Raw genomic sequence first — 22,105 nt, 5'->3', positions numbered from 1 at the left:
AAGTGCTGGGTCCTTAAATTATAACAAATCTAACATTGCATCATATATTATATTCAATCGATTTCAAATTGGATTATTTAATTAAACATTTGATCAGTGTTTGTATATTTTTATTCTTCTGTTTCTGATATTTTACGGTAGATCCATATTAAATATCACATTAATTACAAATTATTATTACTATCATCATTTTTTTTTTTTTTTTAGAAAAAGTGGCGGCCAGTACGTATTCATTAAATTTAATTTTGTGACCATTTATAATTATTGAGTTACATTGCATAGAGTTACGTGCATTTGTCACCACACAAATTTTCTAATATATATTATGAATTATATATAAAATGGAAAAAATATGCCATTTCACAAAAATACGCGCTCTCATTTAAGTTTTAACCCTCATATATATATATACATAATTTATAACAACTTTATTAAGCGGACTACTCACCATGTGGGTTGCCAAGATACACTGTATACATAGTCAATATTGATATACATAGGAATGTTTTAAGATTATAAAATTATAGTTCGTAAATATATAAATATAATTACAGTAACTTTAAAGATAAAATATCTACTAGGTAGAATGTATGATGGTTTAAAAAAAATAAAGATTTAATATAAAATAGAAAAATTGATAAAAAAGAAAAAAAAACTCTGTTTATTGCATTATATCATATATGTGTGAGTGATCTGTAGTCTTACAAGTATAAGTGATAGTTTATAATATTGAGTGTATTGTTATGGACGCGCACTTAGCGATTCCGCACAAATAAAATAAAACGAGTTTAAATTACTTTGGCTCAAAATAATATTCTTTATTGAATTGTAATAACGTTTAATTATATGAAATGCTCTGAAATGGTCTGTAATGGTCTGTTGTGACACCAACACTACACTGCCTGCTCCGTGTGCGAGCCCCGCATACGAGCTGGTCGTCCGTTCAAAAAGGGTTTATTCAGCAAATTCCTTAGACCAGTCGTATGGAGAAGGGAGTCCTACTCCCCTGTGTCACACACGTATCAGTTTACAATATTAAGAAACATTATTAAACAGCAATTTACATTAATACTACTAGAATCATAGAACAATATAACTAACAGTATTCAGGGGTTCTTAACACCCCTACCCTTAAATGGAACATGGGGGCTTAATAGTCCCTATTTTCCTTCACATAAATTAACTTAAATGTTCAATTATTTTCTGAAAGCTCGGTTTCTGCAAGATCCGGCTTGTACATTTTCGTATTATTCTTTCTAACTTGGAATATAATGAAAGTATTTAATATAATGAGACAATTAATAAATATATATAATATTACTATGTGTACATCTATCATTATTCAACTTGGAGGTTCTGAGGGTAGTTTTTCTAAAGTATTTAATTCTTGCAAGCTGTGTGTGAATTCAGTGAGATCTTTTATGATATGTACATTAATAATACTTTGGGGTATTAGTGAATTTAACAATTTTGTAAAAGAGTGTTTTACATTAAATTTAGAATTTTCAGGAACTAAATCAGCATAAGTGTTTGCTCTTATGTGATTAGAGGGTAGTAATAATGTTTAATCCGTGTGTATGTTACATGCTGTGATAATAGTCAATCGACCTACACCATAAATCTCAAAAGTAAATGTTCTGGCTGGATTTTCGCAGTATATTGTTATTATATCAGATTGTGTGTAGAATAAACAAGAATTTGACTGAGGTAGTCGGTTCCACACAGATGCATTTGTTGTTACAAATTTTATATTACAAGTATCGGGGAAGTTCTGTGGTTTTGACATGAGCGAAATTTCGCATATGTTTGACTTAGATTTATGATGGATCGGTTGACTATTTTTACAAAGTGTATATGATTGTTCCTCCCTACACATTTTCCATTGCTTATTTGTCAACGTGAAAAACTTTTGCGTATCATAACTGGTTGCTATGATCTCCATACTAGGGTCAATTAAAATAAAGCTCTGACTGTCGTATATAATAGGTAACGGAATTACTTTATAGGCATTGAAATCAATGGTTTGTACTAGTGGGATTTTTGTTACAAATATAAGGTATTGACCTTTATGATAAACTGTAATTTCAGAAATTTTTATGAAATCAGAATTATATTCTGTTTTAATCTGTGGGAAAGTCGTCCCTATTGGGATGTTTGCCTTAATTTCTTGAAGTTCTGTTAACCAACGCTGGGTGTGCAATACACTGGTGTGTAATTTCCCATGTAAGGCAGAATCAATTATTGCCAAAAGATTTTGTGTCTCATATGTTTATTGATTCAGTAGGACTTCGAAGAAGAGAGTTTGTTCTAATAGCGTTGTTCTGATCTTTATTTGATCAATGTCCTTTGCGTTTTTCTTAGCTTATTCGCTTAGTAGCTGAATGTTCTGTTCAAGTTTTTGCTGGTTTGTTAATATCTGGTTTAATGTATTATTATGTTCATTGGTTGTTAATTCAATGATTCGAGTTTGTTCCGATGTTAAATTGATATATTTTACTTAACTTTTCACTAATTGAGTTATTTTGTTGAAGATAAATCCGAAATCAATGTTCTCAGCATTACCGAATAGTACGTTGGCCACCCGACTAACGGCGTTGCTAAGTCCACGACGGGTTCTACTTTTAGACTGATCATTGTTTCCTATAGTTGATACAATATTATGGTGATTTTGATCAATTTCAAGGAGGTATGGAACAGTTGCTTGCGCAAACTGTCGGCAGCTTTGTGTATTTTCTGGATTTTCGATTTTCTGACGTATTTCACTACAGAGTTGAGATGTAGTATTATAAAATCTGGATAACGCTAGGTATCTCATTGTGTAATATTCTAGATTAAGGAAATTTACTAGCTTCCAGTCGGAGTCTGTAACTTTTAGTTTGCCTAGAAATTTGTAATAAAGTCCTTCCGTGTTGTTGAAATGTGTAATTGCTGGCTCTGTGGTAGACCATGCAAACACAGGAACTGCGTTACAAAATGATGTGCTACAGTATTAGCTTCAAGATTTTCCATTGGAGCTGCCCATGCGAATTTCATTAAGTCATCTATTAGCGTCAGGACAAAAGAATTCCCTTTATGGGATCTTGGTAAAGGTCCCACTACATCCAAAAATATCTTCTCGAATGGTCGGCTAGAAGTAGTTGTGATCAACATAGGCTCTTTTAATGGTTTATTCCCTATTTTGTTTTTTCGACGTATAGGATATTTCTTAATAAAATCTCGGATTTTTTTCCTCATCCCCTTCCAGTGACACTGGGCATATATTCTGTTAAAAGTCCTAGTTACTCCTTGATGACCTCCTAGTGGTGTATCATGGAATTCGGATATTAATCGGAGTTTCTCATCTTCTGATAATTCCTCCTTAGTATAGACGCTTACATAGATTGTAGTATTTTTAAAAATGTAACGAAGCATTTTGCGGATTCCCTCCCATTTGAGTCCATCCAGTCCGCATCCTATTCTAGGACAAGCGAGTTCAGTGATTTGCTTTTTTTCACAAAGTAACTTAAGTCTTTGTAAACAGTTAAATATTGACTGATAGGTTGGTTTCTGCCAAATATGTAACTTCGTTATTAAGTAGAAAATTGTTCAGTCCTCTACACATAAAAATATAACATCCTCAAGTGATTTTTCTTGTTGGCGTAGTTGTTGTATTTGTCCAAATCTTCGTCTAAATTGGAGGGCTATGCCTCTAGATATTTTTAGATCTGCGGAAACACAGTGCGCCAGAGAGGTGTCGGATGATGTACTAAAGATGTCACCTGTTATCTCAGTAACATTAGACGTAGGCGAGTCATCTGAATTTAAAAATATCTGATATGATTCTGTTTTATTTGATGATTCTAAAGTGTCTGAAGATTCTGAAGTCTTGGAAAATTCTGTAGTGTCTGTAGATTTTGGACACTCTGTAGATTCTGTAGTATTTGTAGGTTTCGGAATTTCTGTAGACTCTGTATTCTCTGAAGATTCTGGGATTTGTTCATTTCTCAATGTTTGTGCTCTAGTTGTGACTCTGATTCTGCTCAATGCATCGGCATTTGTATTGATACATCCTGGCTTATATTGAATCTGATACTGGTATTCTTCTAGCTTAAGCCTCCATCGGGTTAATCGTGACCAAGGATCCTTGACATTGAAAAGCCAAGTTAATGCTCGGTGATCAGTGATAATGTTGAACTCCTGGCCCAATAAATAGGGTCGAAATTGTTTAACTCCCCAGATTATGGCGCACAATTCCTTTTCTGTTGTGCTATAGTCTTTATCCGCCTTATTCAATGTTCGTGAGGCATATGCGATTGGGAGGTCTTTTCCAATTGGGCCTTGTGATAACACACATCCTATTGCGTAATTGCTAGCGTCACATGTGAGGTTGAATGTTTGGTTAAAATGGGGGTATTGCAACAGAGGTTCATTAGTGAGGACATTTTTTAAATCTTCAAAAGCTTTTTACATAATTCGGACAACTTAAACTCAACGTCTTTTTTCAATAACGAAGTGAGTGGTTTCGCAATTTTCCCGTAATCAGGTATGAATCTTCTGTAATATCCTGATAAGCCAAGGAAAGCTTTTAAATCCTTGCTGTTTTTTGGGATTGGGTAATCCATTACACATTGAACTTGCTGTGGGTCTGGGCGCACTCCCTGATCCGTAATTACATGTCCTAAGTAGTTCACTTCTTTCCTCATAAATTCACATTTTGTTGGTTGAAGTTTCAGGTTGAACTGCCTTAATCTTTCAAAAACTTCTTGAAGTTTCTTCGTATGGTCTGGATTATCTCAAGCGTATATGATGATATCGTCTAGATATACAAACGTTTTTAATCCATTTAATCCTGTTAAAACTGTATTCATCAGTCTCTGGAATGTGGCGTGTGCTCCTTTTAATCCGAATGGCACACGTTGGAATTCAAAGTGTCCTCGCTCGGTGGAAAATTATGTCCTTTCCTTATGATCTGCTATGAAACTGAGAAAACAACATACGGTTCCTTGGGTATCGAACCATAAACCTACGACAACCCAGTTGCTAATGCTTTATTGGTTCTTTATTGTGAAGACGCGTGGTTGGTAGATTGCCCTCTTTTCTTCGTCCACTGTTGTGTCCTGCACGGGGGTTTTTGTTTCCCAAGGAATTGTTGAGTCTAAGATGAGCCCATGTTTTTTTATCCTGTCTAATTCTATAATATCTGCGCGGCGGTTTTGGATGATCCCGATGACAAAGTTGCAGAAGAGATCTACGTCTCAACCTTTTCTCGTCTTAGTTCAGGTCGTTTTATAGTTACACTTCCGTTTCGAACACCGTCTCCTGTGTTAGGTGATTCTAAGACTCATGCTCATCAACGCTACAAGGCCCTTGAGATTCGACTAAGTCGGCAACCTGATCTTCGAAAACAGTACATAGACTTTATGCAGGATTACTTGTCAAGTGGTCACATGGAACTTGTGCCAGTGTCTGAACGTGACAATACACTGAATTACTATATACCACATCACCTGACAGCAAGACAACAAAATTGCATGTTGTATTCAATGCTTCAGCCCGTACTTCAACCGGAGCCTCTCTGAATGAGAGTATGTATACTGGTCCAAAGTTGCAACCAGATATTCAAGTTGTATTGCTCCGCTCTCGTCTCTGGAAGTACCTGTTTATGGCTGACATAAAACAGATGTACCGCCAAATCCTAGTTCAACCTTCAGATCGAGACTATTTGAGAATCCTGTGGAGATTTTCACCCTCGTCTCCAATTGATGAATATCGGTTCTGTACAGTTACGTATGGAACGTCAGCAGCACCTTTTCAAGCTCTGCGAACTATTCGTCATCTTGCTACACTGGACGGTGCTAAGTGGCCGGTAGCCGCTGACGTTTTACTCAATGACACTTTTGTCGACGATATTTTAACTGGTGCAAACTCAGAAGAAGACGCTCTCAACTGTCAAGACCAATTGATAAACCTTTGTGCACTCGCTCAATTTGAGCTCCGCAAGTGGGCCAGCAACAATGTACAACTTCTACAAATGGTCCCACCAGAATCTCGTGCAATGTCCGTCTCAGTCTTGTTCGACAGTGACGAACTCTCTGATTTGAAAGTATTAGGGTTAAAATGGGACCCATCTGCTGACACTTTTTCCTTTAAAGCTCAGCCATCGATGACTCAACCGACAAAACGATCTGTTCTGTCCGACATTGTTCGTGTGTTTGATCCGTTAGGACTGTTGTCACCCATGACCTTTTTCACAAAACACGTCATACAACAGCTGTGGACCTCCGGTATCAACTGGGATGACCCAGTTCCCTCTGACATTGCCTCCCTATGGGCCCGATATCAGTCTGAACTGCAGCTAATTGAAACCATTAGTATTCCTCGTCGTATTACCTATGATCATGCTAGTAGTATATATGTACCAGTCCTGGCACAGTCCATATTATATCAATAAAAGATCACAAAGAAAACAATGTGCAAAAAGATCAGAAAATCTAAATGCAATAATAATTAAAATATTTTTCGCAAAACTTATGAAATGCAATAATAATTAAAATATTTTTCGCAAAACTTAATTATTAAAAATAAAAATCGAAATGCAATAATAATTAAAATATTTTTCGCAAAACTTATGTTATTAATAATTAAAAATTGAAATGCCATGATCCCCCAAAATATTTTTAAGAAAATCGAAATGCAATAATAATTAAAATATTTTTCGCAAAACTTATGTTATTAATAATTGAAAATTGAAATGCCATGATCCCCCCAAAATATTTTTTCACAAATCTAATTGCAATAATAATTAAAATATTTTTTGCAAAATCACCCCAAAATATTTTTCCCAAAACATATGAAATGTAATAATAATTAAAATATATTTTAATATAATTGTTCTATCAAAAATAAAAATCGAAATAGCATATTTAATTGCAAAAAAGAAATTGAAAAAATTAATTTAAGTAATTATTATTGCATTTAAACTATCCTAAACAATATTTTTTTTGTGTAAAATTTTGCTTTAGATTTTAAAAGTTATACAATTTTTTTTTAAAAAAAAAACAGAAATTTAAATTATGTGTTGAGGTGTTTCGAATGTTGAGTTGCTGAGCCAATGAAATAGATGTTGTGAGATGTCTTGAAAGTTGAGTTGTAGTGAATGTTGAACTGTTGATCTAATGCCATAGATTTTATGTTGAGGTGTTGAAAAGTGTTTGAGTTGTAGAAACATAGATTTTGCGATTTGATGTTAATATCTCAGAAGTTAGGATTGCTGGAAAACTTGAACATTGCTTGTAAAATATATTAGTGATAAATAATATTATTCATTAACATGTTCCTGAAAATATATTACATTATTGGATGTTATATTACAATTTGCTAGATACAAAAAAAGAAATTGAGTTTGAATATTTTTTATATTTAAATGAATCTGTAATGCCTTCAATAAATAATAATTTGGAATCTAATCTAGTAAAAACTCCATCTAGCCAAGATTTGTGTGATGGATTAGTGAGTAGATTAAATAAGATATTTACTTATGACAACAGAACTATAAAAATTGTAGGAACTGTAGATCAACCTTGGTTTAGAGCAAAGGATGTTTTAACAATTTTAGGATATGAAGATATATCTACTAAAAAAAAATTACAAAGAATATCATCTATTTTTAAAAAATATTTAAATGAAATCATAAAGGCGGGAGTCACGGTGACTCCCACCTCTTTAGGATATAATGAAGGCAAGGAAATTTATATAAATGAGCCTGGACTGTATTCTTTAGTTATGAATTCAAGATTAAAATTAAAAACTGCTGAACATTTTCAAATGTATGTATATACTGAATTAATACCAAGTATTCGTAAAATAAATCAAAGAAGATATGAAAACGAGATAAGCAGCAGAGACAATAAAATAGATACTTTAGTATTAAAAAACACAAATATAATACATCGTTTAGAGTCTATTGAAATAAGTCAATTTCAAACACAAACTAAATTAGATGATATACATTCCAAACTTAATGACACAAACTATAAACTTGACAAAGCTTTACCTGATCGAAATGTTGATCCAGTTGATAAAGAATTAAAACATCAATATATACTTTTTAAAAATAAATTAATAGATAACGAATACATGTTTTTGAGAGGTCAGGATAAATATATAAGAAATAAAATTAATTTTTACAAGAACAATTTTGATATTATTATAGAACCAAGAAAAAATCCTAACCCTATAGATTTAGTAAACAGACTTAAGGAAAAAATATCACTTATAAATAAAAGTAATTATTCTTATGTTGTAGGTAATTTTAAGTGTTCAGGCGAGTACAAAATATTATCTAATACCAAAAAATGCAAGAAGATTTTAAATTTAAAAAAAGAAAATTCTAAAATATTATATCGAATAAATAAAATAACATTATTAGATTATTCAGAAAAAATGTTTTTAAAATTAATAAATGAATTAGATAACGAAAAATATAATGTTTAAATTGATATTCCATATTTTATTTTATTGCCTTAAATATAACTATTTGATGATTCTAATAATGCCACATTATTAAAACCGATTTTATAGAATTAAAAGATGGAATGTTTTAAAATAAAAAATATAGAATTTTTAAAATGTTTGGAAAAAATCAACAGATTAAGAGACATAGATTTATATAAATTTATAGAGAAATTAATATATGGTGAACTAAGTCAAAATGAAATGGAAATGTATAAAGATTCTATTAGGAAATTAGGTGTTGATGAATTTTTAAAATATATTATAAAAAATTCCATCCAACCTAAGTGTACACATTCATCGTTGAAAGTTAAAAGATTCCATATTACATCCCTTATGTTGGAGAATTATGTATTATTTATTGAAGAAAGTCAACAGTTTTTAAATGATTTGAAGTTAAAAGTTTTATTAAAAATTATTCCAAATAAAAATATCATTGTTAAGAACGGAGAAATTGTGAATATTATTTTAAATGACTAACCAGTATTCTGTGACATTCGTTGTATTAATTATAATAATATTCATGAATAAAGAAAATTGAATAAAGAAATTGAGTTTGTAATTGGAAAATATTATAGAATATGAAATAGATATGGATTTCAAAAATAAAGACATTCTTAATGAATACAAAAATTATCATCCCTGGGATCAAACTATACCGTACGATTTTTCAAAAAAATTATTTTATTTTCAAAATCCCATACAATATTCAAATTCAACCTACATGCCTTTGGAAGATTATGTTTATAATAAAATCACAGATTTACCAGATTTCAAGAAAGAATACTATATGACTAAAATAAAAAATATTAATGCTCATCTAGCTGTTTTAGATAGACAAATTGAAGACGATTCCATAAGACATTGTGGTGAAGTTTTTGATGCTATGGAGCTTGAAATATCTCTAATAATTTAAATATTATAATTTTATAATTCTAATAATGTTGCATTATTAAAACTTGGATTACACTGTTCAAATTAATAGAAAAATGCATCTATACTAGAATAACTAATTTCTTAAATAAAAATAATTTACTGTCTAGTTCACAATTTGGCTTTCGGGAAAGAAGAAGCACTGAAGACGCAATAACTATATTAATTTCACATATAAAAACAGATAAAAAATATAAGCTTGTTGTTTTCTTAGATCTAAAAAAAGCTTTTGATACTGTTGATCATAACTTATTGTTATTAAAATTGGAAAATATAGGCATAAGGGGAGTTGCATACAAATTACTTAAGTCTTACTTGGAAAATCGAACATGTTGCACAAAATTAGGTAAAAAAAAATCTGTTAAAAAATTAATTACTTGTGGAGTTCCTCAAGGAACTTGTCTTGGACCTTTATTATTTATTATTTATATTAACAGTTTAACAAATATTAAATTAAACGGAAACTTAGTGCTTTTCGCGGACGATACTGCCTTAGTGGTAGATGCAGATAACCCGAAAGATCTATATCGAAAAACAAATAACGATCTTCTAAAAATTAAAAACTGGTTAATGGAAAATAAATTATCTCTAAATATCTCTAAAACGCAATTTATAGATTTTTCGGAAAAAATAGACAAAAACAACAATTTAACAATTCATAATTACCATTGTAAAAATACTTTTAATATTCCAAATATTTGTAATTGTCAGAATCTCGAAATTGTTGAGGAATATAAATATTTAGGTGTTATAGTTATAATTGAAATTTCCAAGTAAGTTCACGATCAATTATAACACCTAAATATTTATATTCCTCAACAATTTCGAGATTCTGACAATTACAAATATTTGGAATATTAAAAGTATTTTTACAATGGTAATTATGAATTGTTAAATTGTTGTTTTTGTCTATTTTTTCCGAAAAATCTATAAATTGCGTTTTAGAGATATTTAGAGATAATTTATTTTCCATTAACCAGTTTTTAATTTTTAGAAGATCGTTATTTGTTTTTCGATATAGATCTTTCGGGTTATCTGCATCTACCACTAAGGCAGTATCGTCCGCGAAAAGCACTAAGTTTCCGTTTAATTTAATATTTGTTAAACTGTTAATATAAATAATAAATAATAAAGGTCCAAGACAAGTTCCTTGAGGAACTCCACAAGTAATTAATTTTTTAACAGATTTTTTTTTACCTAATTTTGTGCAACATGTTCGATTTTCCAAGTAAGACTTAAGTAATTTCTATGCAACTCCCCTTATGCCTATATTTTCCAATTTTAATAACAATAAGTTATGATCAACAGTATCAAAAGCTTTTTTTAGATCTAAGAAAACAACAAGCTTATATTTTTTATCTGTTTTTATATGTGAAATTAATATAGTTATTGCGTCTTCAGTGCTTCTTCTTTCCCGAAAGCCAAATTGTGAACTAGACAGTAAATTATTTTTATTTAAGAAATTAGTTATTCTAGTATAGATGCATTTTTCTAAAATTTTTGCAATATTAGATATTAAAGAGATTGGTCGATAATTATTGGGATCTAATTTGCATCCAATATTTTTATATATAGAAACAATATCAGCGTGTTTAAATTCACTCGGAAAATAATTTTTTTCTACAAATGAATTAAACATACACGATAAAGGTTTAGAGATTATAGAATGTTTGGATTTTAATAATTCTACACTAATTTTATCGGCACCTGGAGCTATATTATTTTTAAGAGAAAAAATGTTTGATATTATTTCATCTGGACTAATTGGCTCGAAAAAAATAGAATTTAAAGAATAATTGCATTTAGTTTTTAATTTGGCTTCCACAGAAGGTATTTTAGAAGCAAGTTTAGGACCTATATTTACATAATGATTATTTAATTTATTACAATCAATGTCGATAACAGTTTTCTTCTTATTAATTTTTAAATAATTGCAGAGTAATTCCCATTGTATTTTAGGATTTTTTTTGTGAATAATATTAATTTGTTTTATAAAGTGATTTTCACGTAAAATTTTGATATAATGCCTAATTTTTGATTTGTAAAACAATCCTAGAGATTGTTTTTTTCTAATTAATTTATTACGTATTTTTATAGAAGCAATAATTCCTTTTGTAATCCAAGGATTACAAACTGTTTTCGACAAAGTTGTTTTAATAAAATTATAATTATTTTGGTTATTAAAATATTTCGATAAAAATATATTTACATACTTACTATAATCCTGCGATGGATTTCCATCCGTGGTTACAGCAAGTCCGTTGGTCGTTTGATGTAACACTCCTTCCCCCCTACGTCTGTCATGATTTAGCGTCAATTCGCTATTGCATGACAAATTTCAGGGAGAGTGCCAGCGATGCGACCAACAACTTTTCAGTTCAGCCGGCGAGTGTGAATTAATTATGCTCGTCGATCGTATTTAATAACTAATAAAATTGTTCTAGAATATTCGATAGACGGAATATTACGTCACACGATATCTACGGATATCCTCAGTAAAAAAAATATATATTTGTTAAAAACATATATGTTTTTAAAATAAAACCACATAGATAATTAAAATGAAATATTTGTTGACCTACATATTATTTCTACATAAATTTATTTTTAATATTATTACGATGTCAGTATAATGTATAAAAATTCTACACAAAAACAATATATTTGTTAAAAACATATATATTTATATAAATTGTTTTTTGAATGTCTACATTTTGTTAGTGTAATTAACCTGAATTATTGTCTTTATTCTATAAACGAAAATATAAGACGTGCTGGTATATAATATAACTAATAACGATTTCGAATTATTGCCACTTTCCTATAAAACGGAAAAGATAAAGGCGTGCTGGAGTGTTACTCAATATATCTACTCTATAAACGAGTATCTGTATATGTTAAGGAGTAAACGTTATTAAGATCATTATATTTGCGGAATGTGGACTTTCAGAGATATTTTGTATTAAATGTATTAATTATATGGTTATACTTTCAAGAAAAACATCTTTTGAAATTAATTAATTATTACATATATGCAACTGTATATAAAATATTTCAGATATTAGATTTTTTAAATTCATTGTAGGATTGTCTTAAAAATAAAAAGATACGAATATGATCATTAAAAATAAGTTAATATTATTCAATTAAATTATAAAAATTTTTCAAATGCAATCAAATGCGAAATGTAACCTTTTTTCAGGTAATCTATATTCCTCTATCGGGTAGAACTAGTTTAAATTCATTATCTAAAACAACAGTTCATTTTTTCACTATATATAGTTTTAATAGATTCGAAGGAAGATATGTGGTATTTAAATATGATTTCCGATTCCTTAAATTTTACAAATTTTAGATTTTTTACTAATATATAAATTAATTCAGAATAATAATTATATAATGACATTGAGCGGCACATGGACTTTCAATTCGTCTTGAATTCTTAAATATTATAATACATAAATTTTACTAATTGTATAATAAGTTTATTTTTCAGCTAAAACAACTTAAATGGTGTCTGACATTCAATGAACAGATCTGCGGAATGTACGAGATAACACCTGCAATAAAATTCTATAAAATTTAATTTTAATAATGTAACATTATTAGAATTATCGTATAGTTATATATGTATAAGTCAGTAAATAAAATAATATATGTTCCATTAATTTGAACAGTGTAATCCAAGTTTTAATAATGCAACATTATTAGAATTATAAAATTATAATATTTAAATTATTAGAGATATTTCAAGCTCCATAGCATCAAAAACTTCACCACAATGTCTTATGGAATCGTCTTCAATTTGTCTATCTAAAACAGCTAGATGAGCATTAATATTTTTTATTTTAGTCATATAGTATTCTTTCTTGAAATCTGGTAAATCTGTGATTTTATTATAAACATAATCTTCCAAAGGCATGTAGGTTGAATTTGAATATTGTATGGGATTTTGAAAATAAAATAATTTTTTTGAAAAATCGTACGGTATAGTTTGATCCCAGGGATGATAATTTTTGTATTCATTAAGAATGTCTTTATTTTTGAAATCCATATCTATTTCATATTCTATAATATTTTCCAATTACAAACTCAATTTCTTTATTCAATTTTCTTTATTCATGAATATTATTATAATTAATACAACGAATGTCACAGAATACTGGTTAGTCATTTAAAATAATATTCACAATTTCTCCGTTCTTAACAATGATATTTTTATTTGGAATAATTTTTAATAAAACTTTTAACTTCAAATCATTTAAAAACTGTTGACTTTCTTCAATAAATAATACATAATTCTCCAACATAAGGGATGTAATATGGAATCTTTTAACTTTCAACGATGAATGTGTACACTTAGGTTGGATGGAATTTTTTATAATATATTTTAAAAATTCATCAACACCTAATTTCCTAATAGAATCTTTATACATTTCCATTTCATTTTGACTTAGTTCACCATATATTAATTTCTCTATAAATTTATATAAATCTATGTCTCTTAATCTGTTGATTTTTTCCAAACATTTTAAAAATTCTATATTTTTTATTTTAAAACATTCCATCTTTTAATTCTATAAAATCGGTTTTAATAATGTGGCATTATTAGAATCATCAAATAGTTATATTTAAGGCAATAAAATAAAATATGGAATATCAATTTAAACATTATATTTTTCGTTATCTAATTCATTTATTAATTTTAAAAACATTTTTTCTGAATAATCTAATAATGTTATTTTATTTATTCGATATAATATTTTAGAATTTTCTTTTTTTAAATTTAAAATCTTCTTGCATTTTTTGGTATTAGATAATATTTTGTACTCGCCTGAACACTTAAAATTACCTACAACATAAGAATAATTACTTTTATTTATAAGTGATATTTTTTCCTTAAGTCTGTTTACTAAATCTATAGGGTTAGGATTTTTTCTTGGTTCTATAATAATATCAAAATTGTTCTTGTAAAAATTAATTTTATTTCTTATATATTTATCCTGACCTCTCAAAAACATGTATTCGTTATCTATTAATTTATTTTTAAAAAGTATATATTGATGTTTTAATTCTTTATCAACTGGATCAACATTTCGATCAGGTAAAGCTTTGTCAAGTTTATAGTTTGTGTCATTAAGTTTGGAATGTATATCATCTAATTTAGTTTGTGTTTGAAATTGACTTATTTCAATAGACTCTAAACGATGTATTATATTTGTGTTTTTTAATACTAAAGTATCTATTTTATTGTCTCTGCTGCTTATCTCGTTTTCATATCTTCTTTGATTTATTTTACGAATACTTGGTATTAATTCAGTATATACATACATTTGAAAATGTTCAGCAGTTTTTAATTTTAATCTTGAATTCATAACTAAAGAATACAGTCCAGGCTCATTTATATAAATTTCCTTGCCTTCATTATATCCTAAAGAGGTGGGAGTCACCGTGACTCCCGCCTTTATGATTTCATTTAAATATTTTTTAAAAATAGATGATATTCTTTGTAATTTTTTTTTAGTAGATATATCTTCATATCCTAAAATTGTTAAAACATCCTTTGCTCTAAACCAAGGTTGATCTACAGTTCCTACAATTTTTATAGTTCTGTTGTCATAAGTAAATATCTTATTTAATCTACTCACTAATCCATCACACAAATCTTGGCTAGATGGAGTTTTTACTAGATTAGATTCCAAATTATTATTTATTGAAGGCATTACAGATTCATTTAAATATAAAAAATATTCAAACTCAATTTCTTTTTTTGTATCTAGCAAATTGTAATATAACATCCAATAATGTAATATATTTTCAGGAACATGTTAATGAATAATATTATTTATCACTAATATATTTTACAAGCAATGTTCAAGTTTTCCAGCAATCCTAACTTCTGAGATATTAACATCAAATCGCAAAATCTATGTTTCTACAACTCAAACACTTTTCAACACCTCAACATAAAATCTATGGCATTAGATCAACAGTTCAACATTCACTACAACTCAACTTTCAAGACATCTCACAACATCTATTTCATTGGCTCAGCAACTCAACATTCGAAACACCTCAACACATAATTTAAATTTCTGTTTTTTTTTTAAAAAAAAATTGTATAACTTTTAAAATCTAAAGCAAAATTTTACACAAAAAAAATATTGTTTAGGATAGTTTAAATGCAATAATAATTACTTAAATTAATTTTTTCAATTTCTTTTTTGCAATTAAATATGCTATTTCGATTTTTATTTTTGATAGAACAATTATATTAAAATATATTTTAATTATTATTACATTTCATATGTTTTGGGAAAAATATTTTGGGGTGATTTTGCAAAAAATATTTTAATTATTATTGCAATTAGATTTGTGAAAAAATATTTTGGGGGGATCATGGCATTTCAATTTTCAATTATTAATAACATAAGTTTTGCGAAAAATATTTTAATTATTATTGCATTTCGATTTTCTTAAAAATATTTTGGGGGATCATGGCATTTCAATTTTTAATTATTAATAACATAAGTTTTGCGAAAAATATTTTAATTATTATTGCATTTCGATTTTTATTTTTAATAATTAAGTTTTGCGAAAAATATTTTAATTATTATTGCATTTCATAAGTTTTGCGAAAAATATTTTAATTATTATTGCATTTAGATTTTCTGATCTTTTTGCACATTGTTTTCTTTGTGATCTTTTATTGATATAATATGGACTGTGCCAGGACTGGTACATATATACTACTCATGCTATTTCTGTACAACTCCATGCCTTTTCTGATAGCTCTGAAAAAGGTTATGCCGCGGCAGTGTATCTCCGTGTAGAGACAGTCACGTCAGTGTATTGTCATCTCATAACAGGAAAGTCAAAAGTAGCCCCTCTCAAGCGGTCCACAATTCCCCGTCTGGAACTGTGTGGTGCCGTATTGGCTTCGAAACTCCTCCGATTGGTTGCTGACTCCTACACTAATCGCATAACTATTGACAAACTCCACGCCTGGACTGATTCCACCACAGCTCTCGTTTGGATTAGGTCTTCCCCTCATCGATGGGCCACATTCATCGTGAATTGAACCAGTCTGATCCACGATTTAACCACACCTGCAATTTGGCGCCATGTTCTCACGAAGGAGAATCCAGTCGATTGCGCATCGCGCGGATTGTTTCCTTCCGAGCTCCTCAACCACTCACTGTGGTGGACTGGTCCATCATTTTTACTGAGTCCTCCAGACAAATGGCCAAAATTACTGTTAACCTAACTTGAAGATTTCACTGGGCCCCCCTCAAGGGAAGCTCGAGTACCTACTGTGCTCACCGTCAGTGTAGACATTCCGATAATCGATTTGTTAAATCACATGTCATCTCTGCAGAAGATCCTTCGCGTAATCGCTTACTGTTTTCGTTTTTCCAAGCCCCGTTCTGACGCCCCAATTAGCAACATTATAAATGTGACAGAGATCACTCGTGCTCTCTCTGCCTTGGTCTACTTAGTCCAACGTCAAACGTTTGCCGTCGAAATTGCAGCTCTGTCAAACGGTCTTCCTTGCTCAAAATCTCTCCGACGTTTAGACCTGTTTCTTGACCCAGTTGGTGTTCTCAGAGTGCGCGGTCGGCTTCGCAACGCTGAAATTCCATACGTTCACAAACATCCTGCTTTGTTGCCGTCCCGTCATCGTTTAACTGATCTAATAATTGATCACAACCATTGTGCATTAAGCCATCCAGGAGCCATGACCCTCCAATCACATTTACAACGTGAGTTTTGGATACTGTCAGGGAGGCAGGCTATTAGGTCCTGGCTGCGATTATGTATTCCATGCTTTCGCACTAGACCTCAAATGGTTCAACCAAAAATGCTCTTCCTAAATACAGAGTACAACAGATAAAACCATTTGCTATCTCAGGCGTTGATTATGCTGGCCCGATATCTATCAAAGGATCCCTGGTCGCGCATCATCCAGGAGCTCTGCCTACATTTGTTTATTCGTCTATACCGTAACCAAGGCATTGCACATAGAGCTCAGTTCTGACCTGTCAACGGAAACTTTCCTCCTAGCGTTCACTCGTTTTGCTGCTCGTCGTGGACCAATCAAAGAGATCCATAGTGATTGTGGTACTAATTTCGTTGGTGCCGTGAATCTTTTAAACCCGCTACATAACTTTATCGCATCAGAAACCTATCAACACAGTGTACGAAATCATTTGTCCAAGGACCAAATTACTTGGGTTTTCAATCCTCCGTCTTCTCCTCACTTTGAAGGACTCTGGGAAGCTGGAGTAAAGTCGACTAAGTCGTTAACTTTTCGATCCATTGGAACCCATAGGCTCACAAGTGAAGAACTGATCACTTTGTTGACAAAAATTGAAGCCACTCTAAATTCACGGCCTTTGTGTGCCCTTAGCAATGATCCCAAAGATTTAGAAGCTTTGAGGCCAAGCCATTTTTTAACGCTGGAACCATCTACATCTCTTCCGGACCCTTGTTTGGAAAACGTACCACTCTCAAAAATGCAACGTTGGCGCTTAGTTACTGATCTCCACCGGTACTTCTGATGGAAAAATGAATATTTGTCTACTCTCCAGCTGCGAACAAAATGGTCTGATGATGGAAAGCAGTTGAATGTTGGAGACCTTGTCCTAATAAAGGAACCATCGCATCCGCTGTATTGGCGATACGGACGTATCACGGACCTCCACCCTGGTGCAGACGGGGTGTCACGAGTTGCTACTGTCCACACGTCGTCTAGAGTTCTAACTCGGCCAGCTGTCAAGTTGTGTCCAGTGCCTTCTTGTTGAAGTTCCTTCGAAGTGGGCGGTGATGTTGGCGCTGACAATGACCATCAGTGATATGCTAATGAGCACGACGGCACGAGTGTCTTATCGGTCAGTCCCACCTTCCACTCATCTCTTCACCCTATTATATATTCCTTGTGTATTATTATTATTATTGATTATTAGAATCACCATATTTATTGTCTTCGTTTTAGTTGTATTATCTTAATCTTTATTGTGTTTTTCTTATTATCATTTATTGCGGCCAACGCCCTTGTTGTCATAACTTTTGTATTATTGCTTTTCTTTTCTCTCGTAAAATTCTTAGTATTGTTCCGCTATTGCAGCGTTCTTTTTGTTAATGTTATCGTAGTGTTTGTTACAATCTTGTCGGGTGTACGTATTTATTGGTACACACCAAGCATCAACTATATATATTGTTAATTTCGATCTGTACAATCGGACTGTCTGATCATTGTGATCAACCAAATTATTATTATTACTGCGGTGTTACGTGCGACGCTACTGAAATCCGTCACTGCACCTGCTCATTATTATTGTTTAAAATAAACGGCCAATTATTATCATTCAAACCATGAGTTATAAATTTATATATTTTAACTATACTATTGCCATCCGTGGGTCACCTGATCCGACGGCTTGTACGCCCGCTGTGCGCCTCACCGTCACCAAGTGCCAGCTACTCCCGCGTAAGTCCACCAGCACTCGCCGTAGTGTGTGAGAGGCCGCCCAGGTCTTCGGAATCCGCATTCAACGGGTGTCTCCAATGTGGGCAGGCTGTCCGGGTCCACGTCAAGACTTCAATAGTTTAAGCTTAGTCATTAAGGTTTAGCCAACTCATGTGAGCTCCGTGGTCATTGCACCTGTCCTAACCGACTACAGAGATGATATTATTGTGGATAAAGTAATTTATATATAAGCTATTTACGTGGAGCCTTGTTTTAAATTTTCAATCCTTAACCATAAAAGTTAAAAATTTATTTATTTTTAACCACAAAATAATTAATAAATTATAAATTTGATAAATGTTGTCAAAATTTGAACTTTAAATGCTTATAAAAAATAATTGTGCCTATGTATTTTTAATATTTTTCAACTGCTATTAGAACGATATATCAGGAGCCTTATATTAAATTTTCACGCTTTTTTACCCAACAAATAAAAATTTATTGATATTTATAGAAAAAAAAACTAAAAAAATTGAGAACTGACAATGTCCTAAACAGCTCAAAAAGAGTCAAAATATTTTCAACATTTTATGGTGTATAGAAAATGCTAATATAAACATTCAGTGAAATTTTCAAGTATCTACAGTCATTCGTTTTTTAATTACAATAAAATAAGAAAATTGTTACATGAGAAATCGAGTAAATATCAAATGTTGTAAAAATATAAATTTCAGGCGCTCATAAAAATGTAATTTAAGTTTCTTCTAGACATTTTTTTTTTTGATAAAGGTAGACAAACTTATGAGTAATCTTATATTACATTTTCAAATCTTAGGCTTAAAAAGAAAAATTTTTATGAATTCTCAACTCAAAATAATTTGCTATTTTTCGTGATTTTTCCGTATTTTGTCAAAATTTGAACTTTAAATGCTTATAAATAAAAACTGTGACAAAGGATTTTTAATTTTTTTCATCTGCCTTTGAAACAATAACCTAGGAGCCTTCTATTAAATTTTCAAGCTTTTTTACTCAACAGATAACATTTTATTGATATTTATAGAAAAAAAAACTAAAAAAATTGAAAACTGACAATGGCCGTAAACAGCTCAAAAAGAGTCAAAATATTTTGTAAACTTTATGGTGTATAGAAAATGCTAATATAAACATTCAGTCAAAATTTCATGTACCTACGGTCATTTGTTTTAGAGTTACACCAAAAACCCAAATCGATTTTCTCGAAAACAGATTTTGCGTAAAAATTCCCGTTTTTCCTTAATTTTTCTTTTGTTTTTCACGTCGCTTGTGAAAACTACTGGGAAATGTTTACTTTTGACCCCCCAAAGTACCAACTAGATTAACTTTCCTATCAGAAAAATTACTATTGAAGAAAATCCAAGCACTTTTACTGTCCTAAAAGATGATGACACACAAAAAAAAAAAAAAAAAAAGAATAAAAAATAAAAAAAAAACACACATCATTGTAAAATCAATACATTTATCGCTTCGCTCAGAATCTAAAATATAAATTGCAGTTTTTTTATAGTTATTTTTTGTTAACATTTGAAGGGAATTACATAATTAATAACCAAGAATAAAAATTTTAGTTATTTTATTGTAATTTTATAATACTAATTCAACTTACCGGCTACCGTATTAATAAGTAATAAGTAATTACAATATAAATACAATATAATATATCCAAATTGACAAACCGTCACCACTCAGAATCGTTCTTCGTATCTAATGGTATTATATCATTGAATTCAAATTTGTTACCATCCATCAAACAGTGACCCACTTGTAACCTACTGTACAGCAGACCGACATCTACTTACCCACCTTTTTTATCATAATTTTATTGATGCGTGATTACTAAAAAGCAGAGTTGTGCATAGATAACTTTGAAATTCTCAGATACCTAATAACAGATAATTGAATAAAAAATTGTATATGGATAATGCACAACACTGCTAAAAAATATACGTACATAGTATATATTTTGTAATATACAAGTCCTGTACATAAAATTCAAACAAATGTTGAAATTCAATCAAAATTGTTTATCTGACGATCAATTTGTTGAATTTATTGATTATTTAACATTTTAAGCAACAGTCATATTTATTTACATGAGATAAGTATACTGAAATTTACACAAAGTGATTTATTTTTACAGATGTAGTGAAAAGTTACATATCATTTATCAATGAAAGTATGTGTGTATTATAGAGTATATTAAAATTTGAATATAAATAATATTATAATATAGTAACTATGTTACCATACATTATCTAATATACACACTCAACAAATCTAATAATAATTTATGTTGCAGAAAATGCCGAAGTTAATGTTGTAACATTCTGTAAACATAATATTAAGGATCAGCATTACGGCCCATTTCTTAAGAAAATTTTTGAAGCTAAATAATAATTTATTTTAAATATTTTGTTTAATCATTATAAGATAAATATAAACAAAATTGTATAACACAATATTATATTATATTATTATGTAGGTATACCTATTAACTTGATTATAATAATAAATATATTATACAATTAAAGTAACTTATACTAAATTAAACACGATGTTTTCGACGAATATAATACAATATATACCTTATATCAATAATGGTAGGTACTTGCCTACTATAAAGTACTTATATTATAGGTATAATACAAGGAGATTTTTTAAGCATGTTTACTCCCATTCTTTCCTTAAATTAGTATATGTTATACTCAAATTCTGATTTTAAGAGTTATTAAGTATACCTAAAGATTATATTTTAACATTTCTAATATTTTTTTGTACTACCTACTGTAACGTGGTCGGGGGAACGACCAGTTAAATATAAGATATCCACGGAGAATCGTGGGATCCTTTAGATATAAATACCGTAGCCAGGGGCAGGATATGTTGATATCAGGATCTTAAATATATTTAAATTACTAGGATTCCTTTTCAGTTATAATTATGTTTTATTGTCTACTAAACACTTACAAATATTAATACTCACAAATATATCAACTATGTTCTATTATACTATGTAACTGTAATACTGTATCGTAGCCATACGGAGTCCGGTAATCGTAGTGTGTATTGAGGTCTAAGGTGCACAACGAACTAAATTACTAATACATTGTGTGTGTTGGCCATAGGCCTTACAATTATGTGTGTGTGTTTTAATATTAATGTATCGGTCAGCAGTTA

The 22,105-nt window shown here is 30.3% G+C and overlaps 1 protein-coding gene and 1 long non-coding RNA gene across 2 annotated transcripts in view; one reads left to right on the top strand and one right to left on the bottom strand.

Annotated features, from left to right (window-relative positions):
* The window catches only part of LOC132939141 (uncharacterized), a 251,436-nt gene that overhangs the window by 93,183 nt on the left and 136,148 nt on the right, over nucleotides 1-22,105 (bottom strand). The window lies entirely within an intron of this gene.
* On the top strand, nucleotides 149-21,371 carry LOC132938963 (uncharacterized). The gene is made up of 3 exons (XR_009663942.1): nucleotides 149-222; nucleotides 21,069-21,104; nucleotides 21,228-21,371. It is a non-coding gene; the product is annotated as an uncharacterized LOC132938963 (long non-coding RNA).

This window comes from Metopolophium dirhodum, chromosome 2, assembly GCF_019925205.1.
Source record: "Metopolophium dirhodum isolate CAU chromosome 2, ASM1992520v1, whole genome shotgun sequence".
Taxonomy (NCBI): Eukaryota; Metazoa; Arthropoda; class Insecta; order Hemiptera; family Aphididae; genus Metopolophium; species Metopolophium dirhodum.
The sequence above is the reverse complement of the archived record's forward strand: the minus strand, read 5'-3'. Positions and strand labels throughout refer to the sequence as shown.